Source organism: Pseudorca crassidens, chromosome 1 (assembly GCF_039906515.1).
Source record: "Pseudorca crassidens isolate mPseCra1 chromosome 1, mPseCra1.hap1, whole genome shotgun sequence".
NCBI classification, from domain to species: Eukaryota; Metazoa; Chordata; class Mammalia; order Artiodactyla; family Delphinidae; genus Pseudorca; species Pseudorca crassidens.
The window spans coordinates 144,059,056-144,085,718 of record NC_090296.1 but is presented as its reverse complement, the minus strand read 5'-3'; the positions used below and the strand labels follow the sequence as shown (position 1 = coordinate 144,085,718).

Below are 26,663 nucleotides of genomic sequence, written 5' to 3'. Positions count from 1 at the left end.
TGTGGTGCACACACGTGTTTCTGTATGTCAGTGGTTGCTGCTTTTTGTTGCTGCTTCCTGCTTCCCTGGGACTCATGCATAAAGTGACCTATATAAATGTAGAAATATATAAATATATATATATTTTTTCTTTTTCTTTTAATTACCTGGAGCTTCTGGTCCCCATCAGTCCCTGCTGTCAATCATAGAGAGAAATCTTGTCCTTTCTGCCACATCCATAACGATCTTTTTTTAAAACCTCAATACAAAGATAAAAGAAAAAAAGAAAACAAAAATGAGACCAACAAAATCCACAGATCCTAACTGCCCCAAGTTTGACTAGAAATCAGAAGCAGCCTAGCTTTTAAAGGGGCCTTGCTAGCTCCTCGATGCCTCTCTTTAAAGGGGTGTGCTTTGTGCATACTGAGTGTGTAGTTGTGTGCGTGTGTCAGTGGGCATGCATGCATTAAGACCAGCAGCCCTTTATATAACTGTTGGCAGGGAAGTCACCCCAAGCCTTCTTCCTCTCCTGTTTTCAGCCACAAAGGCTCAGAGTCCAGCATCCTAGTGTCACCAGGGCCAGAGAAGCCAGGCAAGTAGAGCTGTGGGGAAGAGGCAGGGGAAGGACCTGCACTGCTGCCACTCACTCCTGTACTGGGATGAAGCAAGAAGCAGGCAAATCTTAAGAAGGAATGAAATAAAATTCTTATTTTAAGACGAGACAAGAAAAGTTTATTTGGCCAAATTCACTTAAAGCTGGGATAAAAAGTTAAACAGATTTCTTTATTGCAGGACTTCTTAGGACCTTGTATAGATTAGTATGCATTACAAAATTACCAAAAGAGGTATATAGCAGTAAGTGATTCCCCAACTTATGTGATCAGGGAACTCTTTCTTTTCGTGGAACATCATGGACTAGTGGTCCATGGGATACCCTTTGGGAACCATCCGTCACATCTCCCCCCGCCCCCCACTGCCCCCAGACTGGTTCAACAGCTTGGCTTGAAAGGCTCTCACAAAATCACCTCCCGCAGTGGTCCATCTCCTCTGGGGCAGCTTTCATTCCTTAGGGGGTGCAAAGCCCACTTGCCCTGCTCTCTGGACTTGCACAGAGAATTTCAATCCCTGTTCAGCTGGAGAGTTCTCTGAAAAGTTCTCAAGTGTTCTTGTGTTTCCTGTCCTTACGTGCTCTAGACTGAATGTCTCTGCATTAAGTCAGGTGCTCCTTCAGGGCATGAACTGGGCTTTGCTGTGGGATCTGCAGTGCCCAACACACAGTAAACACATGGTAAATAGTTTTTTAGGACAGAGATGAATAGAACCTCCACAGTTCTCTCATGCACACCTCAACTGTGCCCCCATCTCCAGACCTTCCACGGTCCTGGCTGCCTGTGTTGATGGGCTGTGGAGTCACATATGGTGGCTCACATGTTTCCTGTGAGAAAGGAAACATTCAGTCTCCTTGGATGTGACATTCAGTGACATTCAGTCTCCAATGCTCATTGCTCCTTGGATACTTGACTCTCCAGATCCCACAACTCTCTTACACGTAATCTCACGATGACATCTTGATCCCTCCTCAACGCCTTTGCACAAGCTGTTCCTTTGCCTGGGACATGGCCACCTCTTTATCAGTCTTCAGATCTCTGCTGAAATGTCACCTGTGTAGAAGAATCTTCCAAAAGTACATCTGCCCGTGATGCTACGTCCTAAGACCCTGTTTGTTCTCTTCATCGTGCTGGTCACTACCTGAAGTTTTCTTGTAACAGTATTTAACAAGTTTATGGGTTTGTCATCTGCCGCCTCCACCAGAGGTTCCACTCGGACAGATGTCTAGTCTCTGCTGTCACCTCTGTGTCTCTGGGCCAAGTCAGTCCTGGGCATGGTGTGGACACAGTACATTTTGGACAAATGAACAACTGAAATCAGTAATCATTTGGGGAAGGGGGAGTTCTTATCACATGCACACAAAATGATAATTATTACAATAAGGGGGGTGGGAGGAAACTTTGGAGGCGATGAATATGTTTATGGCCTTGATAGTGGTGACGTTTTCATGAGTATATATTTATCCACCAACTCATAGAGTTGTATACATTAAATATTTACATATGTTTACATGTCAATTATATCTCAATAAAATTGCTTCTTAAAAAATAAAATGTAGTTAAAAGTGCTACACAGTAACATGGGAAAGTGAGTAGCATATTTAAAAGACAAATCACATGTAGTACAATTATAATAATATAAAAATAAGTTTTGATGTTGAGATAAGTTACAAAGAAATACATGTTTCTATTACTTAAAAAAAAAAAAATCAATCATGGAGGTCTTTTCGTCCAAGATGGCTCAGACTCTCTTTCCACATTTCATCATAAACGCTTCTGTCACTCTTCAGTCAGACTCCAAGGGGCAGAGCGAGGCTTTGAGTCGCTGACGTTCTAACAGAGACTGATTCATGAGGAGTCGCCTCTGGCTGCCTGGCCAGCTCCGTGCAGTAGAGCCTGTGAAAGACCCTTGTCATGTTTCACCGTGTGGTCCTTCACCAGGATTGGCTAGACTGACCGAGAATTTTAATTTTTTGAAAAAATTCAAACCATCTTGAAACACACAAGCCAGGCATCCAGGTGCAGGTGGGAAGGATGAGCATGTTTATTGGGAGGCTCCTCAAGGAGGTGCAGAGGCAGGAACCCAGGCTGCCTCCCTGATCCTCTGGCTGGTGTACCCCTTTCCTAGACTCCCTTCCCAAAGCACTCAGTACCCGGGTGCCCAGAGGGAGGGGCGGGGGTGCTGGGAGCACCTGGCATGGGGTCTGAGAAGGTTAAGGGAGCAGGAGGGAGATGTGAGGCTACGGTTGCCCTGGGGGGCATCAAATGTCTGGCACTCTTGGCCCCTCCCCATCATCAAGACCAGGTGAATGCTTGTTCCCTGAATATTTCATAAGTCTGCCCCCATTTTCCACCTCTGAAAGTGTCTTTGCTCAAGGCCCATCATTACACACCTCGACCGTGGAATTAGCCCGGAAACTGGCCACCCAGCTTCTTGGCCAGCCTCCATTCTGTTTTCCTCCTAACGGCCAGAGTGACAGTTCCAAGGTGGGAATGTGATTGATCAGCCCCTGCTTACAGAATGTCAGTGAGGCATCATCACTTACAGCTAAAATCCAACTTATTTTTCAGGTGTTCAGGCCCATCCACTTTGGACCCTGTCTGCTGTACCTGCAATACCTCCCTTACTCCCTGCCTCACTTGTTGTGCTCAGATAAGACCTAGGAGCTTGTGGTGACCTGCCCACACCAGGCTCCTTCACAGAAGTGTCAGTCTGGGAGCAATGGGAGATGGAGTTGGTGGAATCCAGTTAGGCTTCCTGGAGGAGGTGATTAAGGGTCAAGTCTTAAAAGACAAATAAAGGTTAACAAGGCAAAGAAGAGAGGAAGAGTTTTGGGTTTTATGATTTGCTCAAGGATCTCATGAATCTTCAGTGGTGAAGTTGATGTGACTACGGCTTGTGTGTGGGAGAGGGAGGGAGAAGGGAGAATTGAGCGTGGCCAACTGGAGGCCGGTCTATATGCCCACTTGGGTCAGGAATGAGGCTGTGGGGTGGCACAAGGTAAGGAGTTGGAGCTGAGACACTTTGGAAAAGCCAGGACCGTGTGGCCTGCAGCCTCACAGCAAGAGTAGACAAGGAAAACTATGTCCTTCAGCAAGAGGAAATGTCAAGGCTGATATCCGCCTCCACTGGAGGTTTGGATTTTTTTTTTTTTTAAGTCTCCACAGAAGAAATCAAAATCTCAGGGCTTCAGTTCTTGTGAAGTGGGCCCAAATGTGCATGATCTCTGAGGTCCAACAACTCTAACCTGGGAAATTAACTCAATCAGTGCCCAACAGACGACTGGCCTGGAGGGTCCTGAGCAGAAGCAGGTGCAGTTATTCTGGGTGAAGCTCCTAACCCAGGCAGCAGGATCCTCCCAGGAAAAAGGGGTCCTGTAAAAGGGGGCTCTGAGTTTGATGACAAAGTACACGAGGGAACAATCCACTGTGAGTCACAAGAGCTCCAGTGAACAGACACCAATCTGAAAGAGAAAACAAACAAATACACTTAATACAATTAAGCACATTAGAAAAAGACACCATGAAGAGAAGACAGGAGGATATGAAAGAGAACCCTAATGGGTTGAAGAATGTCCTCCTAAAATTCATGTCTACTCAGAACTTCAGAATGTGGCCTTATTTAGAAATAGGGTCTTTGTAGAAATGATTATTTAAGAATCTTGAGATGGAAATCATCCTGGATGGAGGGTGGGCCCACAATCCAGTGACTAGAGTCTTTAAAAGAGAAAGGACAGAGAGATTTGCACACACAGAGTTGAGAGAAGATGAGCACGTGAAGGTGGAGACAGAGATGCAGTTAAGCGGCCACAAGCTAAGGGGCCTCCAGAAGCTAAAAGAGCAAAGGAATGACCCTCCCCTGGAGTATGAGAAGCAGCATGGCCCTCCTGACCCCTTGATTTCACACTTCTGGCTGCCAGGACTGTGAGAGAATACATTTCTGTTGTTTTAAACCACCAATCTCGTGGTAACTTGTTGCAGTAGCCCTAGGAAACAAAGATGAATTAAAAAATGGAAAATAGAGCCTTTGTCATATTTTTATAAATTTCCAGAAAAGCTTGCCCACTTCTGGTTCCAGAGCATGGTGGTCACATGGATCCAAGGACCCCTTGTCCTAAAACTGTGGTGCCCCAGTGTGTGAGACTCACAGGGTAGGATCCACTAATCTAGAGAAGGGTGGTCGGTCTAAAGGCCCACAGGAGCCAGCGGGGGAGGAGGTAAGTAAAGGGGATGGAGACGACTAAGGCCCACTGGAGAGGACCACCTGCATCTGCCAGGGGATAATAGAAAAGCAAGATGCACTGTGCATGACACGGTCTCCTGTTTATAAAACGGGAAAAAAATTTACAGATACCCCTGCAAACGTGTGTGCATAAATGTACACACATGTCTAAATATGATTTCAGAGCATGTGAAATGTGTTAAAGGCTGTATATGAGGTTGAGGACATGGATGCTCCCTGGACGGAGGGGTGGACACTCCTATTAGCAGGGAGGAAGGCTGGCCACGCCGAAGGGAGGAAACTGGGCACATGTGATGTGATCATATTCCTGCTTTATGTCAATTATACATGAGAATAAGTAAATATAGAAAATACTAAACAGACATGAAGAATGAAAAGCAATATAAAGTAAAGGGGGTAGCAGCTGCTCAGCTCCAGCCACCAACCCACCACCCCCTAGGGAACATAGCCCAGTGCCACAAGATCACGTCAACATGCCTGGCTGCTGGGCAGGCAGGGCTCAGCCACATCTAGGATGTGCTCTGACGGAGGCACCATTTCCACGCTCACAGATCAGAATGGTGGAGCTGCTGGTGGGAAACTCAGGCAAACCTGTTGCTTTACAGGTGGAGGTATTGCGGCACAGAGAGGGCACATGCCTTACCCAGGGTCACATAGCTGGAACCCCCATGCCTCTCCTCCAAGTTCTGCTTCTGTGGCATTAAATTGATCCAAAGTTGTCATTTAGCCCTAAGCCCTCACTTTGTGGAGGTAAGTTGGGGACAAATTCGGGGACAGACAGCATGACACCCTCAGCTGCCCTCAGAGCCAGTGCCCCTCCCCCCACCCCTGGCAGTGTCCACTGGAAGGCCAGCAGGCTCCAGGGCTCCACTGGCAACTGGGGCTGAAGGAGCCTTGTGAGTCCAGGTAGGTTCTTGGGGTTTGCTCTGTGTTTCTCTTTCCAGCCTCAGCTTTTCCCAGGGTTTATTATCAGCAAAGGTGACAAGGCCCCTGATGGCAGGAAGCTGGCTGCAGGCTCAGGCTGCTGACCCTTAAGCCCTGGGGGCGCCTCTCGGCCAATAGTCCCTTTGAAACAGGGCAGCTATCCCTGAGGAGGGAGCGGGCCGGGGAGGAGCTCTCAGTCCCCCACACCCTGGGACCCTTGCAGGAGGCCCTGAGTGAGGCAGGACTGCAGCCCTGCTGGCGGGACTGTCTTGGGCAGGTGACCTGGGCGATTCCCTGGTCTCCATGGTCCTTGCCACGCTCGCCACGTGTCCCCTGTCCCAACCCTGAAACCCCTTTAGGCCCCTGTCCTCCCTCTTTCAGTTCCACTCCAGGCCCCTCCTCCATGGGGAAGGTTGGCTCCATGCCTGCACCCCTTCTGGGTCAGAACACACCTACTGGGTTGCCTCGGGGCCACTCAGACCCCGGAAACCTCCCCAGCTCATCTCCACTCTGCCGCCCCCGCCCCAGTCCCAAGTGCATCCTCAGGGCTGTCAGCTGCCAGAGGGCCAGCAGGTGCCTCCTCTTTCAGCTCCTGCCCTTAAGAGGGGGCTTATGATCTGTTCATCCTCCACCCCCTCCCTCCCTGGGATGCCCTGAAAGCCTCGACATCAGCATCCAGACGCAACATCCTTATCCATTTCCACTCCCTTCTTCCCAGCTTGGAAGCTGCTAACCACTCTACCAGGCCAGAAAAATCCTCACTCAGGTAGGACTATTGCTAGATCCTTCCAGACTCGCACCTGGATGGCAGCTCTAGAGTTTAAAAGCCAAACATATGTTAATTTATTCTGTGGTTCTCCCAGGATGCTCCACCTTGGAGTAATGCTGAGTTGGTGTCTTTTTTCCCAAATGGAGAAGAGTCACATGTTAAGACAAAATTGGTGTGTGGGGTGTGGGATTCAAACAGTTCCTGCTTCCCATATCATCTTGTCCCCGCTGCCTTGCTCTTACACCATGGCTTATCTCTGTTCACCCCTGAAGCTGCTGGGTCACCGGGTGGGGCTGGGTCGCCTCAGATGGCAGCTCCTTCTAGTGACGGCTGCAGGGAGGAAAGGCCGGGACACATGTCTCTTCAGTTTGCTGTGGAAGGAGGCCATGGCCCTGAAGGTGTGTCCTGGGTCCCAGAGCCTGAGTTTTGGTCCTGGGCTCCCACCCACATGCCCTGCTGAAATGCTGGGCTGTAGAGCAAAGGGTTCAAACTCACAGCTATGGCAGTTTTATCTGGGGCTCCCACTTTCTAGCCATGCAATCTTAGGGAAGTACTGAAGTCCCTGAGCCTTAGTTTTCTCATCTGTAAAACGCGGTTAGCAGTACAATCCATGATCCGTTTTCTGAAACACTTCAGGTCAGATATGATTCAGAATTCAGAATTTTTCAGCTTCAATCATGCAACATGGTGTATCTACTCTATAGGACATAACACCCCACCGGAGTCTGAAAGCACCTTGTAATCAAACACATTAGTGTTTCTGCCACTGACCTTTTGAGCGTTCACACTAAGTGAAATAAATAAAAAACATAAATTATCTCACATCTGTGCAGGTCAAATTTTGTTACCAAATGAATTTTTTAAAAATTCTTCTTCCATTTTCAGAGACTTGAAGGGTTGGGATTGTAGATAAGGACCATCCTAAGCATCATGTCTGCGTAGATAATGGCACACAGCTCAAGGGATTAAACAAATGTTCATGGTTTGAGACCAGACCAAACATGGCTGTGAGCTTTGGGATAAGACAAGTCTCCTGAGAAGGCCAAGGGTGGTGGGTGGTGAGAGTCATTCTGGAGTAGCTGTGCTGTTACCCAAGTGTCTGGGCTATTGGTTCAAACTCCACTGACCCTGAGCCTCAGCCGTCACAGGCCCCCGAGCCTTTTCCAGGAGTCTGACTCCAGAGCTGGAGTTTTCACTGGGGGGTCCTCAGCAAAGACCACTGCCGTGTCGAGAACATAGACCTGCACGACCATCATGACCTCCACACGGTTGTCCTCAGCTCTTTGACCATCATGGGCTACTTCCTCAGCCTGCTGCAGCTGCTCTCCACCTGTGTGGCCGTCTCCCTGGTGGTCAGTGTGGGCATCTGGAGGGGGGCCATGGGTAACTGGTCCATGTTTGGTGCTTCTGCTTCGTTGCGACCTTAACATCTTCATAGTTTGGTTACGTGGGCTCCAGACCCGCCTCCACCTCTTCTGGGACAGCCTTCTTGTCACCTGTGCCTGCCATGCCACCCTCTTATGCCTCTCGGCCTCCATCGTCTTTGCCATCACCTACATCCAGTTCTTGCCTCACAGCCCCTTTCAGGACCACACCATTGCTGCCACTGCATTCTCTTGGATGGTTTCTGTGGCCTGGACCTGTGCCCTGACTGGCAAGTTCTCCTGCTATACGCTCACCTTGCCAGGCCTGCTCAACAGGCTGGAGATCTTCATGGCCTGTGTCACCTTCGCTTTCATCAACAGCCCCTACCTGTATCAGCAGCCACCGGCCCTGGTGTGATGCGTGGCCGTGTACCCCATCTGCTTCCTCCTGGCAGCCACGGCCATCTTGCTGAACTGGTGCAACTGGAACTACAGGCTTCCTATCCCCTCCCCCATTTTCCATTTGGAGCTCACTCTGCTCTCCGTCCTCCTCTACACCTCCGCTGTGGTCCTCTGGCCGCTCTACCAGTTCGTCGAGAAGTTCAGCAGGCAGCCCCAGTGATCCAGTGATGTGAGTTGCCATGATAGACTCACCTCCTGTGTGTGCGTCTGGGAACCATGACCGCCTATGGCCATCTTGACAGCCATCAACCTGCTGATTTATGTGGTTGACCTGGTGGACTTGGCCTGCCGGTTTTTTTTATCAGGTTCTGAGGCTCTGCACAGGGCTTCCCGATTCCCTCGTGTCAATGGAGGTTTCTACACCAAGCCCTGACGTCTTCTGATGTCCTCTTCCTGGCTCCCCTCTCTCCCTGCTCACATCCTTCCCCAACCATCTCGCTCTCTTTTCTGCTCCCTTCCCTCCTTCTGCTCTGTCTCCTTCCTGTTTTGTGTGGTTGCCCACATTCTGTTTTGCCTCTTTCTCTTTTCACTCTCTTATTTTCTACATTTTCTGCTTTTTGGCCCTTTTCTGGTCATTTTTGTTTTCTCATCTCCTGTGTCCTGACCGCCTCTTCCCCTTTTCCTTCTTCTGATCCACTGGGACCCTGAGCTTCTTCCTCCTCTGCCCACCGCCCCCGTCCCACCTCCTAAGGTGCTGACTCCACATCACACAGCCCTCTGTGCAGCTGTTCACACCCTGGGCCTCCAGAGGGGCCTCACAGCCAAAGTATGCCTGTGCCCCTGGTGGCGCCTTCGTTGGTGTGTGTATATGGGTTTGGGGTGTGCCAGTGAGTAGGTAGGGATTGGGCCTCACTTCCTCCCAGTGGAGGGGGGTGTACAGTGCACCTTCCCTTTATTTAAAAAAAAAATCTCTTGAGGGCAATAATTTCCGGTGGTCAGGAGGCTTAAAGCAGAGACCCTGGGTCCCTAGGCCCCAGCTGGTGCTCGGCCCTGCCTGACACTGGCTCCAGAATTTTTCCCGGCTTACTAAAACCCACCTCCTAGAGGTCATCTTAAAAGACGCAAGGGCTGAATGCCTTCCATCTGAACTACTTTCTTGGGGATCAAAATAGGAGCTGGCAAAAAACTGCACGGTCTTGAAGACAACTGTCTGAAGTATTTGTGAGGGGCAGCGATGTGGCCCTCCTGCCTCAGAGTTCAAAACAGCATGTCCTGCCTCTGCAGGGAGAAGAAAATGGCCACTGCCAGCCTTAAAGCTGATGTTAGACTGGAATTTTTCTTTTTGTGTGAGTGGTCAGGAGGTCAAAAATTACTGGATGGCCCTGTTCTTTTTTTTTTTTTCTAACAAAGATAAGATTGAGTTTAATTGTTTGTCTTTGGATTTTTTTTCTTTTTTTAAAAAAATATCTTTATTGGAGTCTAATGGCTTTACAATGTTGTGTTAGTTTCTGCTGTACAACAAACAAAGTGAAACAGCTATATGTATACATATATTCCCCATATCTCCTCCCTCTTGCGCCTCCCTCCCACCCTCCCTATCCCACCCCTCTAGGTCCTCGCAAAGTATCAAGCTGATCTCCCTGTGCTATGCAACAGCTTCCCACTAGACGGCCCCGTTCTTAAAGGCAGAGTTTCTTTTCTATTTTGGAGGGGAAGGTGGGTTGAATGGGTGGGGATTTTCGCTGCTGCAGTCAAAGGAACTGCAGTGCTTGAGTATGTGGTGCACACACGTGTTTCTGTATGTCAGTGGTTGCTGCTTTTTGTTGCTGCTTCCTGCTTCCCTGGGACTCATGCATAAAGTGACCTATATAAATGTAGAAATATATAAATATATATATATTTTTTCTTTTTCTTTTAATTACCTGGAGCTTCTGGTCCCCATCAGTCCCTGCTGTCAATCATAGAGAGAAATCTTGTCCTTTCTGCCACATCCATAACGATCTTTTTTTAAAACCTCAATACAAAGATAAAAGAAAAAAAGAAAACAAAAATGAGACCAACAAAATCCACAGATCCTAACTGCCCCAAGTTTGACTAGAAATCAGAAGCAGCCTAGCTTTTAAAGGGGCCTTGCTAGCTCCTCGATGCCTCTCTTTAAAGGGGTGTGCTTTGTGCATACTGAGTGTGTAGTTGTGTGCGTGTGTCAGTGGGCATGCATGCATTAAGACCAGCAGCCCTTTATATAACTGTTGGCAGGGAAGTCACCCCAAGCCTTCTTCCTCTCCTGTTTTCAGCCACAAAGGCTCAGAGTCCAGCATCCTAGTGTCACCAGGGCCAGAGAAGCCAGGCAAGTAGAGCTGTGGGGAAGAGGCAGGGGAAGGACCTGCACTGCTGCCACTCACTCCTGTACTGGGATGAAGCAAGAAGCAGGCAAATCTTAAGAAGGAATGAAATAAAATTCTTATTTTAAGACGAGACAAGAAAAGTTTATTTGGCCAAATTCACTTAAAGCTGGGATAAAAAGTTAAACAGATTTCTTTATTGCAGGACTTCTTAGGACCTTGTATAGATTAGTATGCATTACAAAATTACCAAAAGAGGTATATAGCAGTAAGTGATTCCCCAACTTATGTGATCAGGGAACTCTTTCTTTTCGTGGAACATCATGGACTAGTGGTCCATGGGATACCCTTTGGGAACCATCCGTCACATCTCCCCCCGCCCCCCACTGCCCCCAGACTGGTTCAACAGCTTGGCTTGAAAGGCTCTCACAAAATCACCTCCCGCAGTGGTCCATCTCCTCTGGGGCAGCTTTCATTCCTTAGGGGGTGCAAAGCCCACTTGCCCTGCTCTCTGGACTTGCACAGAGAATTTCAATCCCTGTTCAGCTGGAGAGTTCTCTGAAAAGTTCTCAAGTGTTCTTGTGTTTCCTGTCCTTACGTGCTCTAGACTGAATGTCTCTGCATTAAGTCAGGTGCTCCTTCAGGGCATGAACTGGGCTTTGCTGTGGGATCTGCAGTGCCCAACACACAGTAAACACATGGTAAATAGTTTTTTAGGACAGAGATGAATAGAACCTCCACAGTTCTCTCATGCACACCTCAACTGTGCCCCCATCTCCAGACCTTCCACGGTCCTGGCTGCCTGTGTTGATGGGCTGTGGAGTCACATATGGTGGCTCACATGTTTCCTGTGAGAAAGGAAACATTCAGTCTCCTTGGATGTGACATTCAGTGACATTCAGTCTCCAATGCTCATTGCTCCTTGGATACTTGACTCTCCAGATCCCACAACTCTCTTACACGTAATCTCACGATGACATCTTGATCCCTCCTCAACGCCTTTGCACAAGCTGTTCCTTTGCCTGGGACATGGCCACCTCTTTATCAGTCTTCAGATCTCTGCTGAAATGTCACCTGTGTAGAAGAATCTTCCAAAAGTACATCTGCCCGTGATGCTACGTCCTAAGACCCTGTTTGTTCTCTTCATCGTGCTGGTCACTACCTGAAGTTTTCTTGTAACAGTATTTAACAAGTTTATGGGTTTGTCATCTGCCGCCTCCACCAGAGGTTCCACTCGGACAGATGTCTAGTCTCTGCTGTCACCTCTGTGTCTCTGGGCCAAGTCAGTCCTGGGCATGGTGTGGACACAGTACATTTTGGACAAATGAACAACTGAAATCAGTAATCATTTGGGGAAGGGGGAGTTCTTATCACATGCACACAAAATGATAATTATTACAATAAGGGGGGTGGGAGGAAACTTTGGAGGCGATGAATATGTTTATGGCCTTGATAGTGGTGACGTTTTCATGAGTATATATTTATCCACCAACTCATAGAGTTGTATACATTAAATATTTACATATGTTTACATGTCAATTATATCTCAATAAAATTGCTTCTTAAAAAATAAAATGTAGTTAAAAGTGCTACACAGTAACATGGGAAAGTGAGTAGCATATTTAAAAGACAAATCACATGTAGTACAATTATAATAATATAAAAATAAGTTTTGATGTTGAGATAAGTTACAAAGAAATACATGTTTCTATTACTTAAAAAAAAAAAAATCAATCATGGAGGTCTTTTCGTCCAAGATGGCTCAGACTCTCTTTCCACATTTCATCATAAACGCTTCTGTCACTCTTCAGTCAGACTCCAAGGGGCAGAGCGAGGCTTTGAGTCGCTGACGTTCTAACAGAGACTGATTCATGAGGAGTCGCCTCTGGCTGCCTGGCCAGCTCCGTGCAGTAGAGCCTGTGAAAGACCCTTGTCATGTTTCACCGTGTGGTCCTTCACCAGGATTGGCTAGACTGACCGAGAATTTTAATTTTTTGAAAAAATTCAAACCATCTTGAAACACACAAGCCAGGCATCCAGGTGCAGGTGGGAAGGATGAGCATGTTTATTGGGAGGCTCCTCAAGGAGGTGCAGAGGCAGGAACCCAGGCTGCCTCCCTGATCCTCTGGCTGGTGTACCCCTTTCCTAGACTCCCTTCCCAAAGCACTCAGTACCCGGGTGCCCAGAGGGAGGGGCGGGGGTGCTGGGAGCACCTGGCATGGGGTCTGAGAAGGTTAAGGGAGCAGGAGGGAGATGTGAGGCTACGGTTGCCCTGGGGGGCATCAAATGTCTGGCACTCTTGGCCCCTCCCCATCATCAAGACCAGGTGAATGCTTGTTCCCTGAATATTTCATAAGTCTGCCCCCATTTTCCACCTCTGAAAGTGTCTTTGCTCAAGGCCCATCATTACACACCTCGACCGTGGAATTAGCCCGGAAACTGGCCACCCAGCTTCTTGGCCAGCCTCCATTCTGTTTTCCTCCTAACGGCCAGAGTGACAGTTCCAAGGTGGGAATGTGATTGATCAGCCCCTGCTTACAGAATGTCAGTGAGGCATCATCACTTACAGCTAAAATCCAACTTATTTTTCAGGTGTTCAGGCCCATCCACTTTGGACCCTGTCTGCTGTACCTGCAATACCTCCCTTACTCCCTGCCTCACTTGTTGTGCTCAGATAAGACCTAGGAGCTTGTGGTGACCTGCCCACACCAGGCTCCTTCACAGAAGTGTCAGTCTGGGAGCAATGGGAGATGGAGTTGGTGGAATCCAGTTAGGCTTCCTGGAGGAGGTGATTAAGGGTCAAGTCTTAAAAGACAAATAAAGGTTAACAAGGCAAAGAAGAGAGGAAGAGTTTTGGGTTTTATGATTTGCTCAAGGATCTCATGAATCTTCAGTGGTGAAGTTGATGTGACTACGGCTTGTGTGTGGGAGAGGGAGGGAGAAGGGAGAATTGAGCGTGGCCAACTGGAGGCCGGTCTATATGCCCACTTGGGTCAGGAATGAGGCTGTGGGGTGGCACAAGGTAAGGAGTTGGAGCTGAGACACTTTGGAAAAGCCAGGACCGTGTGGCCTGCAGCCTCACAGCAAGAGTAGACAAGGAAAACTATGTCCTTCAGCAAGAGGAAATGTCAAGGCTGATATCCGCCTCCACTGGAGGTTTGGATTTTTTTTTTTTTTAAGTCTCCACAGAAGAAATCAAAATCTCAGGGCTTCAGTTCTTGTGAAGTGGGCCCAAATGTGCATGATCTCTGAGGTCCAACAACTCTAACCTGGGAAATTAACTCAATCAGTGCCCAACAGACGACTGGCCTGGAGGGTCCTGAGCAGAAGCAGGTGCAGTTATTCTGGGTGAAGCTCCTAACCCAGGCAGCAGGATCCTCCCAGGAAAAAGGGGTCCTGTAAAAGGGGGCTCTGAGTTTGATGACAAAGTACACGAGGGAACAATCCACTGTGAGTCACAAGAGCTCCAGTGAACAGACACCAATCTGAAAGAGAAAACAAACAAATACACTTAATACAATTAAGCACATTAGAAAAAGACACCATGAAGAGAAGACAGGAGGATATGAAAGAGAACCCTAATGGGTTGAAGAATGTCCTCCTAAAATTCATGTCTACTCAGAACTTCAGAATGTGGCCTTATTTAGAAATAGGGTCTTTGTAGAAATGATTATTTAAGAATCTTGAGATGGAAATCATCCTGGATGGAGGGTGGGCCCACAATCCAGTGACTAGAGTCTTTAAAAGAGAAAGGACAGAGAGATTTGCACACACAGAGTTGAGAGAAGATGAGCACGTGAAGGTGGAGACAGAGATGCAGTTAAGCGGCCACAAGCTAAGGGGCCTCCAGAAGCTAAAAGAGCAAAGGAATGACCCTCCCCTGGAGTATGAGAAGCAGCATGGCCCTCCTGACCCCTTGATTTCACACTTCTGGCTGCCAGGACTGTGAGAGAATACATTTCTGTTGTTTTAAACCACCAATCTCGTGGTAACTTGTTGCAGTAGCCCTAGGAAACAAAGATGAATTAAAAAATGGAAAATAGAGCCTTTGTCATATTTTTATAAATTTCCAGAAAAGCTTGCCCACTTCTGGTTCCAGAGCATGGTGGTCACATGGATCCAAGGACCCCTTGTCCTAAAACTGTGGTGCCCCAGTGTGTGAGACTCACAGGGTAGGATCCACTAATCTAGAGAAGGGTGGTCGGTCTAAAGGCCCACAGGAGCCAGCGGGGGAGGAGGTAAGTAAAGGGGATGGAGACGACTAAGGCCCACTGGAGAGGACCACCTGCATCTGCCAGGGGATAATAGAAAAGCAAGATGCACTGTGCATGACACGGTCTCCTGTTTATAAAACGGGAAAAAAATTTACAGATACCCCTGCAAACGTGTGTGCATAAATGTACACACATGTCTAAATATGATTTCAGAGCATGTGAAATGTGTTAAAGGCTGTATATGAGGTTGAGGACATGGATGCTCCCTGGACGGAGGGGTGGACACTCCTATTAGCAGGGAGGAAGGCTGGCCACGCCGAAGGGAGGAAACTGGGCACATGTGATGTGATCATATTCCTGCTTTATGTCAATTATACATGAGAATAAGTAAATATAGAAAATACTAAACAGACATGAAGAATGAAAAGCAATATAAAGTAAAGGGGGTAGCAGCTGCTCAGCTCCAGCCACCAACCCACCACCCCCTAGGGAACATAGCCCAGTGCCACAAGATCACGTCAACATGCCTGGCTGCTGGGCAGGCAGGGCTCAGCCACATCTAGGATGTGCTCTGACGGAGGCACCATTTCCACGCTCACAGATCAGAATGGTGGAGCTGCTGGTGGGAAACTCAGGCAAACCTGTTGCTTTACAGGTGGAGGTATTGCGGCACAGAGAGGGCACATGCCTTACCCAGGGTCACATAGCTGGAACCCCCATGCCTCTCCTCCAAGTTCTGCTTCTGTGGCATTAAATTGATCCAAAGTTGTCATTTAGCCCTAAGCCCTCACTTTGTGGAGGTAAGTTGGGGACAAATTCGGGGACAGACAGCATGACACCCTCAGCTGCCCTCAGAGCCAGTGCCCCTCCCCCCACCCCTGGCAGTGTCCACTGGAAGGCCAGCAGGCTCCAGGGCTCCACTGGCAACTGGGGCTGAAGGAGCCTTGTGAGTCCAGGTAGGTTCTTGGGGTTTGCTCTGTGTTTCTCTTTCCAGCCTCAGCTTTTCCCAGGGTTTATTATCAGCAAAGGTGACAAGGCCCCTGATGGCAGGAAGCTGGCTGCAGGCTCAGGCTGCTGACCCTTAAGCCCTGGGGGCGCCTCTCGGCCAATAGTCCCTTTGAAACAGGGCAGCTATCCCTGAGGAGGGAGCGGGCCGGGGAGGAGCTCTCAGTCCCCCACACCCTGGGACCCTTGCAGGAGGCCCTGAGTGAGGCAGGACTGCAGCCCTGCTGGCGGGACTGTCTTGGGCAGGTGACCTGGGCGATTCCCTGGTCTCCATGGTCCTTGCCACGCTCGCCACGTGTCCCCTGTCCCAACCCTGAAACCCCTTTAGGCCCCTGTCCTCCCTCTTTCAGTTCCACTCCAGGCCCCTCCTCCATGGGGAAGGTTGGCTCCATGCCTGCACCCCTTCTGGGTCAGAACACACCTACTGGGTTGCCTCGGGGCCACTCAGACCCCGGAAACCTCCCCAGCTCATCTCCACTCTGCCGCCCCCGCCCCAGTCCCAAGTGCATCCTCAGGGCTGTCAGCTGCCAGAGGGCCAGCAGGTGCCTCCTCTTTCAGCTCCTGCCCTTAAGAGGGGGCTTATGATCTGTTCATCCTCCACCCCCTCCCTCCCTGGGATGCCCTGAAAGCCTCGACATCAGCATCCAGACGCAACATCCTTATCCATTTCCACTCCCTTCTTCCCAGCTTGGAAGCTGCTAACCACTCTACCAGGCCAGAAAAATCCTCACTCAGGTAGGACTATTGCTAGATCCTTCCAGACTCGCACCTGGATGGCAGCTCTAGAGTTTAAAAGCCAAACATATGTTAATTTATTCTGTGGTTCTCCCAGGATGCTCCACCTTGGAGTAATGCTGAGTTGGTGTCTTTTTTCCCAAATGGAGAAGAGTCACATGTTAAGACAAAATTGGTGTGTGGGGTGTGGGATTCAAACAGTTCCTGCTTCCCATATCATCTTGTCCCCGCTGCCTTGCTCTTACACCATGGCTTATCTCTGTTCACCCCTGAAGCTGCTGGGTCACCGGGTGGGGCTGGGTCGCCTCAGATGGCAGCTCCTTCTAGTGACGGCTGCAGGGAGGAAAGGCCGGGACACATGTCTCTTCAGTTTGCTGTGGAAGGAGGCCATGGCCCTGAAGGTGTGTCCTGGGTCCCAGAGCCTGAGTTTTGGTCCTGGGCTCCCACCCACATGCCCTGCTGAAATGCTGGGCTGTAGAGCAAAGGGTTCAAACTCACAGCTATGGCAGTTTTATCTGGGGCTCCCACTTTCTAGCCATGCAATCTTAGGGAAGTACTGAAGTCCCTGAGCCTTAGTTTTCTCATCTGTAAAACGCGGTTAGCAGTACAATCCATGATCCGTTTTCTGAAACACTTCAGGTCAGATATGATTCAGAATTCAGAATTTTTCAGCTTCAATCATGCAACATGGTGTATCTACTCTATAGGACATAACACCCCACCGGAGTCTGAAAGCACCTTGTAATCAAACACATTAGTGTTTCTGCCACTGACCTTTTGAGCGTTCACACTAAGTGAAATAAATAAAAAACATAAATTATCTCACATCTGTGCAGGTCAAATTTTGTTACCAAATGAATTTTTTAAAAATTCTTCTTCCATTTTCAGAGACTTGAAGGGTTGGGATTGTAGATAAGGACCATCCTAAGCATCATGTCTGCGTAGATAATGGCACACAGCTCAAGGGATTAAACAAATGTTCATGGTTTGAGACCAGACCAAACATGGCTGTGAGCTTTGGGATAAGACAAGTCTCCTGAGAAGGCCAAGGGTGGTGGGTGGTGAGAGTCATTCTGGAGTAGCTGTGCTGTTACCCAAGTGTCTGGGCTATTGGTTCAAACTCCACTGACCCTGAGCCTCAGCCGTCACAGGCCCCCGAGCCTTTTCCAGGAGTCTGACTCCAGAGCTGGAGTTTTCACTGGGGGGTCCTCAGCAAAGACCACTGCCGTGTCGAGAACATAGACCTGCACGACCATCATGACCTCCACACGGTTGTCCTCAGCTCTTTGACCATCATGGGCTACTTCCTCAGCCTGCTGCAGCTGCTCTCCACCTGTGTGGCCGTCTCCCTGGTGGTCAGTGTGGGCATCTGGAGGGGGGCCATGGGTAACTGGTCCATGTTTGGTGCTTCTGCTTCGTTGCGACCTTAACATCTTCATAGTTTGGTTACGTGGGCTCCAGACCCGCCTCCACCTCTTCTGGGACAGCCTTCTTGTCACCTGTGCCTGCCATGCCACCCTCTTATGCCTCTCGGCCTCCATCGTCTTTGCCATCACCTACATCCAGTTCTTGCCTCACAGCCCCTTTCAGGACCACACCATTGCTGCCACTGCATTCTCTTGGATGGTTTCTGTGGCCTGGACCTGTGCCCTGACTGGCAAGTTCTCCTGCTATACGCTCACCTTGCCAGGCCTGCTCAACAGGCTGGAGATCTTCATGGCCTGTGTCACCTTCGCTTTCATCAACAGCCCCTACCTGTATCAGCAGCCACCGGCCCTGGTGTGATGCGTGGCCGTGTACCCCATCTGCTTCCTCCTGGCAGCCACGGCCATCTTGCTGAACTGGTGCAACTGGAACTACAGGCTTCCTATCCCCTCCCCCATTTTCCATTTGGAGCTCACTCTGCTCTCCGTCCTCCTCTACACCTCCGCTGTGGTCCTCTGGCCGCTCTACCAGTTCGTCGAGAAGTTCAGCAGGCAGCCCCAGTGATCCAGTGATGTGAGTTGCCATGATAGACTCACCTCCTGTGTGTGCGTCTGGGAACCATGACCGCCTATGGCCATCTTGACAGCCATCAACCTGCTGATTTATGTGGTTGACCTGGTGGACTTGGCCTGCCGGTTTTTTTTATCAGGTTCTGAGGCTCTGCACAGGGCTTCCCGATTCCCTCGTGTCAATGGAGGTTTCTACACCAAGCCCTGACGTCTTCTGATGTCCTCTTCCTGGCTCCCCTCTCTCCCTGCTCACATCCTTCCCCAACCATCTCGCTCTCTTTTCTGTTTCCTTCCCTCCTTCTGCTCTGTCTCCTTCCTGTTTTGTGTGGTTGCCCAGATCCTGTTTTGCCTCTTTCTCTTGCTGCTCTCATCTTTTCTACATTTTCTACTTTGGGGCCCATTTTTGGTCATCTTTGTTTTCTCGTCTCCTGTGTCCTGACCGCCTCTTCCCCTTTTCCTTCTTCTGATCCATCGGGACCCTGAGCTTCTTCCTCCTCTGCCCACCGCCCCCCTCCCACCTCCTAAGGTGCTGACTCCACATCACACAGCCCTCTGTGCAGCTGTTCACACCCTGGGCCTCTGGAGGGGCCTCACAGCCAAAGCATGCCTGTGCCCCTGGCTGTGCCTTCGTTGGGGTGTGTGTGTGCAGGTTTGGGGTGTGGGGTGGGTAGCTAGGCACTGGGCCTCCTTTCTTCCAGTGGAGGGGGGTGTACAGTGCACCTCCCCTTTAAGTTAAAAAAAAAAAAACCTAGAGGTCAATAATTCTCAGTGGGCGGGAGACTTAAAGCAGAGACTTGGACCACTTGGCCCCCCCTCGTGCTCAGCACCACCTGAGATTGGCTCCAGAAGTTTTGCAGGCTTACTAAAACCCATTGCCTAGAGGCCATTTAGAGGAAGCAAAGGGTGGATGCCTTTCATTCCAGCTACTCTCAGAGGAATCAAAAAAGGAGCTGGTGAAGAACTGCAGGGTCTTGAAGACAACTGTCTGAAGTATTTGTGAGGGCCAGTGTTCAAAACACTGCTCTCCTGCCTCAGTGTTCAAAACAGCATATCTGGGGCTTCCCTGGTGGCGCAGTGGTTGAGAATCTGCCGCCAATGCAGGGGACACGGGTTCGAGCCCTGGTCTGGGAGGATTCCACATACCGTGGAGCAACTGGGTCTGTGAGCCACAACTACTGAGCCTGAGCGTCTGGAGCCTGTGCTCCGCAACAAAAGAGGCAGCGACAGTGAGAGGCCCGCGCACCGCAATGAAGAGTAGCCCCCGCTCGCCGCAACTAGGGAAAGCCCTCGCACGGAAACGAAGACCCAACATAGCCAAAATAAATAAATAGCATTCCCTTTAAAAAAAAAGAATCCTCCTGCCAATGCAGGGAACATGGGCTCGAGCCCTGGTCTGGGAAGGTCCCACATGCCATGGAGCATGTGCCACAACTACTGAGCCCGCATGCCACAACTATTGAAGCCCGTGAGCCTAGAGCCCGTGCTCCGCAACAAGAGAAGCCACTGCAATGAGAAGCCCGCGCACCACAACGGAGAGAAGTCCCCGCTCACCACAGCTAGTGAAAGCCCATGCACAGCAACGAAGACCCAACACAGCCAAAAATAAAAACAAATAGATAAATAAATTTATAAAAAAAAAACCAAACAGCATGTCCTTCCTCTGCAGGGAGAACAAAATGGCCACTGCCAGCCTTAAAGGTGATGTTAGGTTGGATTTTTTTTTGTTGTTTTTCTTTTCTTTTTCTGGTCAGGAGGGCAAAAATTTGTGAATAGCCCTATTCCTAAAGGGGAAGTTTCTTTTCATTTTTTGTTTTTTCAGAGGGGTGGCTTTGGAGGGTGGGGATCGCTTCTACCATAGTGAAAGGAATCGCATGGCTTGACTGGGTGAAGCACACAGAGGTGTGTTTCTGTGTGCCAGTTGCTTTCTCTGCTGCTTTGTGCTTCTCTGGGACTCATGAATAAGGTGATCTATATGAATGTATAAATGTATATATATATATATCTTATTTCCAGGAGCTTCTGGTTTGCATCAGTCCCTGCGGTCAATCATAGCGAAAAGCCTTGTCCCTTTTCACATATGTAGTTTTTTTTAACCTCAATATAAAGATAAACAAAACAAAACAAAAAACCAAAAAAATAACCCCAAATCAACAGATTCTAATTGACCCAAATTTGTCTAGATCTCACAAGAGGCCTAGCAGATTTCCCTCCTCACCCAAACCACCTTCTATGGGAGCCCCTCCCACTGTTTCCACACCCACACCTGATCCAGAGCTTAGGGAGTGGCCCATCCCTGGGAAACTAGAGGTTGGGCCCCATCCCAATGCCCAACATCCTGTCCGCTAACTCTTAAAAGGCCTCTGCCAGCCCCTGGATGCCTCTCTTTAAAGGTGTGTGCCTGTCTGCCTGCTCAGTGTGCGCGTTTGCCTGTGTATGTGCATGTATGTCCGTGTGCACGCCGGCATTGGCACCATCAGCCCTTTACAGTAACTGGTGGTTGTGAAGACACCAAAGCCTTCTTCCTCTCCTGTTCTCAGCCACAAAGCCTCAGCAGCTTTTGAGTCACCAGGCCCAGAGGGGCCAGGCAAGCAGAGCTGTTGGGGGAGGGGCAGAGGAAGGACCCCCACTGCTGCCATTCACTCCTGTACTGGGATGAAGCATGTGATCTTCACCTAGTGGCAGGTTAGGTGGAGGGGGAGAGGTCCCAGGAGGGGGTCCCCATGACAGGCAAATCTTAAGAAGCAATGCAGTAAAATTCATATTTTAAGGCAAGACAAGAAAAATTTCAACATAGAAATTTTCTCTGCCCATTTGGGGCTCCTCCCTCCCCTCTGGTGTGCATTGTGCATCTGCATTATGTGTTAATTAGACCTCCCCAAGGGCAGAAATACCTGCTCCACCATAAAGAGCAATTTTCTTCTTCTGGCCTCAGCCATGTAACTCCTTAGAAGATAACACTACTTACTTATGACCTGATTAATGTCACAGGCTATATTATTTGCACTCTGCCTTTTTTACAAGATAATTGTTTCTTGCATTAACAAATGTGTGATTGAGTCTCTGATAAAAATAATGATGATCAGGTGACTTGAAATGATCGAACATATGTATAGTCTATAAGACCCATGATTATAATAGTGACACTCTAGATTTGGAAAGAAGCAACAGGAGGGAACCATTTCCTGGAGCTGACAGACTAGTAAGACACGTGGTCCAGAGGATTTTGGCTACTGTTACCAGGACTAGGTGAGTAACAGCACCTTGAATGCCCTGAAATGGGTATTCCTAGCGCCTTGGGACAAATTTGCGATGAAATGCCTCCCAAACCCTGGTCAAAATTAAGGCCAAAAGGGAGAGGATTGTGAAATAAAAAATGTTCCCCACCACCCAGTTCTGCAAGAATCAAGTCATTAGCCACTGCAGTCGCTGACCTACAATCCACCCTGAAGGGAATTTAGGTCGAACATCAGGATGAGACACAATGATCTGGGAACACTGGCAGAACTGGCCATCAGATAGCCAGAGTTTTTCAGGAGATATTTTTATGAACCCAGTTTCTTGCATCTTCGCATACTTAGAAAAGCACTAAAACCATTAATTATGGTCTCTGGTCCTTTCGAAGACCAATAACTTTGCCAAGATGTGTGATTGGTTTCATGTACTCCTTCCCCCAAATCACATACATACTGGGCTCCTGCCTTACCTGTTCAGAACAGTTCTCAGAGCTTTCTGAAAGACTGTCTCTTGGGTCATATTCCTCAGGCTGGCTCAAATAAAATTTTCCATTTCTTTCTTAGATTGACTATTGATTAATTTTTCATCAACAAAAGCTAGTATGCATTGACCTCCCCCCAGTCTGTGTGCAGGAATGTCATATTCTTCTATTTTCCTGAATCAAATCGAACATAGCCCTGGGACCTCACTGCTCAGGAGAATGGAAATGTCTCTGTGGTTTAGTAAAAGAATTGCCAAGGATGTGCTCACCTGAGGCGCTCACTGTACAAGCCTCATGGTTCATGAGGGCAGCAACTCCATCCCTCTTATTTGGTGGGGGTTAAGGGTCATTTGTCACAAATCCAAAGCAAGGTCCAGTCCTCTCACTATGGACCTCAAAAGAAAATTTACAGGTCCTCTGCTTAGTTCAACCCTCTAGTCACAGAGAAGGTGCAGCTGGACCCCAGGGAGGGGGCAGGATTTGTCCAGAGTCACACTGTGTTTGGCAGAGTCAAAGACAGGACCCAGGTTTCCTGGTTCCCAGGCCGGCTGCTTTTCCACTGCCCCACGTTGCTTGCTACAAGTGTGGCAGCAGCATCCTCCAGGCTGGGTTTATGCCCCATCCACCCTAGTTCTGCCACAAACCTGCCACGTCACCCTGAGGAGGTCACTTACTGCTGTGTGAGTCAGTTTCCTCATCTACAAGATGGGGGAGGGGGTGCCAGAGACCCCTGGTTCCCTCCCAACCCTGCCTCTTCCCGGTGCCCCTGGACTGTGCCAGTCTGGGAGACTCAGACGTGGAGGTGGAAGCCAGCTCCCTCCCCTCTGTCCACCATCTGCTTGGCTGTTACATCCTGTTTTTGGTTACATCCTTCCTGATTAGACAGACCCTCCTTCACCACAACCTCTGCTTGGCAGTAAACATACTTCTCTTTCACAACATGAGTTTCCTCAGTCACTTACCGGTAGTCAGACTGTCCAGTGATTCTTTTCAAAAACACAAACTGCTTCCAGGTACCTCCACAGTCTGAGGTCCCCCAGACGCCCTTGTTCCTGCACATTCTTGACTTCCCACTTCTTCAGAGTCCAGCTCAGCAGCCCCAGTGCTCTCGCCCTGTTTGGGGACCTCGTGTTCCTTTAGGGAACGCAAAGTCCTTTCTGCTGGGATACAGAGGGGCTGATCCCAAGCAGAGCAAGAGGAAACGGAAGTCCAGAGTGAGAGAGAGGCAGATCCAGGGTCCTCGGCTGGGTCCACAGTCACACGTGGTCCTGCCTCCGGTGAAGTGGCCCCACTGCCCTGGTCTGGTCCCCCTGGGGATGAACCGTGAGTAGTTTGGAGGGCAGAGCCCAAGAGATCTGGTTTCTAGTTCCAATTCTGCCCCAGGGTAACTCATGACCACAGGTGAGTCTAGTCCCTGCTCTGAGCCTCAGTTTCCTACTCATAAGGTGAGCAGATTGGTCTAAAATTGTGGTCTGGAGCACTAGGGTTCTGGTGAGGCAGTGGGGTAGCAAGTAGGGTATTGGCCTCACCCAGCACCTTCTCTACCCCGAGCAGCCTGGTGCAAATCAAGCTCCGCCCAAGATCTCATTTGAAATAAGATTGGACACAACCATTGCTCATCTTTAGGATGCTGGTTCATAAACCAAGGTACAGACGGAAGAGGGAGTACTATACAGCTGGAAAAAATGAGGATGCTCTCAAAATAATAATAAGGAAATATCTCCAGAATATATTTACTCAAAACAGTAAGATACAAAACGATGTCTAGTATGCTATTTGTATGTAACAAAATGGGGAGAAAAAAAATTAACCTGTATGAACTTGATCTGCATCAAGAAGCACGGGAAGAACTCCCGTGAGTGCCGTGGAGCAGTTACCTGATACTGATGGGAGAGGGGAGCTGAGGGGAGAGTGGATGGAGCCACAGGTAGAAGCAAGGTTTCTCACTGTATGGCTTTTTAGAGCATTTTGATTTTGAAACATGTAAGGAAATTACTTTTTATGACAACAAAATTTAAGTTTGAAAAATATACCATGTGGAGAAGAAGGGTCAGGGAAAGGATAGTTGGCCAGATGGTCTCCATATTCCCCGCAGCCTTGATGGACAGGCTGGGGGAGGAGCTGAAAGATGCCCACACATGCCTGTCTGCAAAGGCAGAGGGATGGGAGGCCCCTTAGGTCCCGGGGTCTGGGGCAGAGGAGCTGTGGCACCCAAGCCCACCTGCTGGGTGGTCAGGGCCTCCCCCAGCCCTTTAGCACACACAGCTGATGGACAAGTCCCCGGTTCCAAGGCTCAGGCCCTTTCCTAGCTCTCTGCCTGGCCTGGGCTCCCTGTCTGCGGGGCAGCGGCCAGAGCCGCCCCACCCAGTGGGTGGAGCCTCCTCCACACAGCCATGACTCCAGCTGACGCCAGCCCCAGACTGTGGCCTGAGCCGCGTCCAAAACAGAGTCCAGGGCACAGATGTTCCCATTTTCTGGCTCTGGACCAGCTTCTTGGAAAAATCACGGAGCCGGCCTTCCTCAATTTACCTTTGAGTGGAGAGAAGAGGGACCCTTTTCTCCTGCGGCCTCGGGCACCTGGCTCTCTGCCCTGGTTGGGGGCAGCAGTGCTGGCTGCCAATCCATGCGGCCCTTGTCTGTGTGGCTGGCTCCTGTCTGAAGGTCCCTGTGCAGAAGCGGGTGGGTGGAAAGAGGATGGTGAGGTTCCAATCAGCCCCTGCCAAAAGTCTCCACACTCCTGGCATTTTCTGGCTGGCTTGCCAATAGGAAGTGGTCTGGCTGAGATGGGAGCGCGGCTGCAGGACCTATGGGTGGGGCACTGCAGTCACAGCAGGACACACAGGAGCAAGGAGATGACTCCTGGAACCAAGAGAAGAGGGAAAGGGCTCAGCATTTACCGAGGTTCTACTACCTGCTGAGCTTTGCAAGGAGACAGACCTGTATTCAAACCCAGGCTCTGTCAGGGAGTAGCTGTGTGACCTTGTTTAAATTACATAATGTACTTTCTGAGCCTCAGTTTCATAATCTATAAAATGAGGATGACAATAATAGTATCCCTGAAGATGAAATAAAATAGATGTAATAAGTCACCTAATCAGACATTTTGTACGAAAAAGTATTGGCTACTCTCTCCCTTTGGGTATAAACTTCAAGGTCAATGCCAACCAGAGTTTAAGATACTAAAGCCGCATGCCTGGGTTCAAATCCCAGCTCTGCCACTTACTACCTGTGTGATCTTGGGCCAGCTAACCTCTCTGTGCCTGTGAAAATGGGGACAGTGAGTACATAGTTCACAGGGCTGCTGGGAAGAACAAATGAATCCAGAGCAGTGCTTGACCTTCAGTAAGCACGACACTTGTGACCTCTTATAATTGTTGTGTCAACGACAGCCCAGCTGCAGCCCAAGTTCTCATGGACCCTTTCTTAGCTGACAAAACGTGTGAGCTGTAATCTGAGGTCTCTTCCAGAGACAGCTGGGCTGGTGAGGGTTCATCCTAGTTGGCCTTTTCTGGGTCTGCTTCTGACCAGGGGTGGGGAGATGGGGGGTGGATGCTCAGGCCAAGCCCATCCCCTCACCTCCACTCCAACCAGCATCTGTTTCCCATAAAAACGGTCCAGCGCTTCGCCTGGAAGGAGAGTGAGCTTCCTCAGGAAACAAAGTTCTCCAAAACCACCCATCTGGGCAACCAGGCTGCTCATGGGGTGGGAGTGTAGGTCCCTCTGGGCCTCCTTCCCTCCTTACATTGGCCCTGACAAGCCTCAGGGCCAATGACACTCTCTTAGCACTACTGTCAAGGGAAGTCACTCCCCTTGTCCCAGCTGCAGCCGGCCTGCCCCTCAGGCTCCCGGCTGCCCACTGCTGCCAGCAGCACAGCATCCCTCAGGCCACCTGGTGACTGCAGTGGTCCAAGTCCGTGCTGAGCCGGGGCTAGCTGCCCATCAGCCCAGACCACTCCCCCCAGTAACACTCTTGTTGCTAGTCTGGGACCACTCCTTATGCAAAATGAAAGAGCTTGTGGTTCTTTCTGTCACTTTGGGCAGAAGGAGGCACTTCCAGAATATTCTGTTGCTGCACCCTGGCAGAGGCTGGCAGGGCCCCAGATTCCTCCATCATTTCTTTCACCCTCTGCCCCCTACCACAGCACCCTGGCACCCCAGCTTTCTTCTTCCCCCCAAACTCAGTTTAAGCTTTGTTCCTGTTGTCAACCGGAACTTGCTCAAATATAGGCACATAAAGACACCATTTTCTATATCTTCAAGTAAATAGGGCAGGTCAGCCAGCAGCCCATTAGTAGAAAGCCATAACTTTTGTCTTGAAGTAAGCCTGATATGTTATGAGTATATTATTATGGCCCTCTTATAAAATAGA

At 49.5% G+C, this 26,663-nt stretch overlaps 2 pseudogenes; both read left to right on the top strand.

The window, feature by feature from the left end:
* The first annotated feature begins 7,815 nt into the window (after positions 1–7,815).
* LOC137220152 (myeloid-associated differentiation marker-like) lies at positions 7,816–9,829 on the top strand (annotated as a pseudogene).
* Positions 9,830–17,880: 8,051 nt separating this feature from the next.
* On the top strand, positions 17,881–19,073 carry LOC137207040 (myeloid-associated differentiation marker-like; annotated as a pseudogene).
* The last annotated feature ends 7,590 nt before the right edge of the window (positions 19,074–26,663 follow it).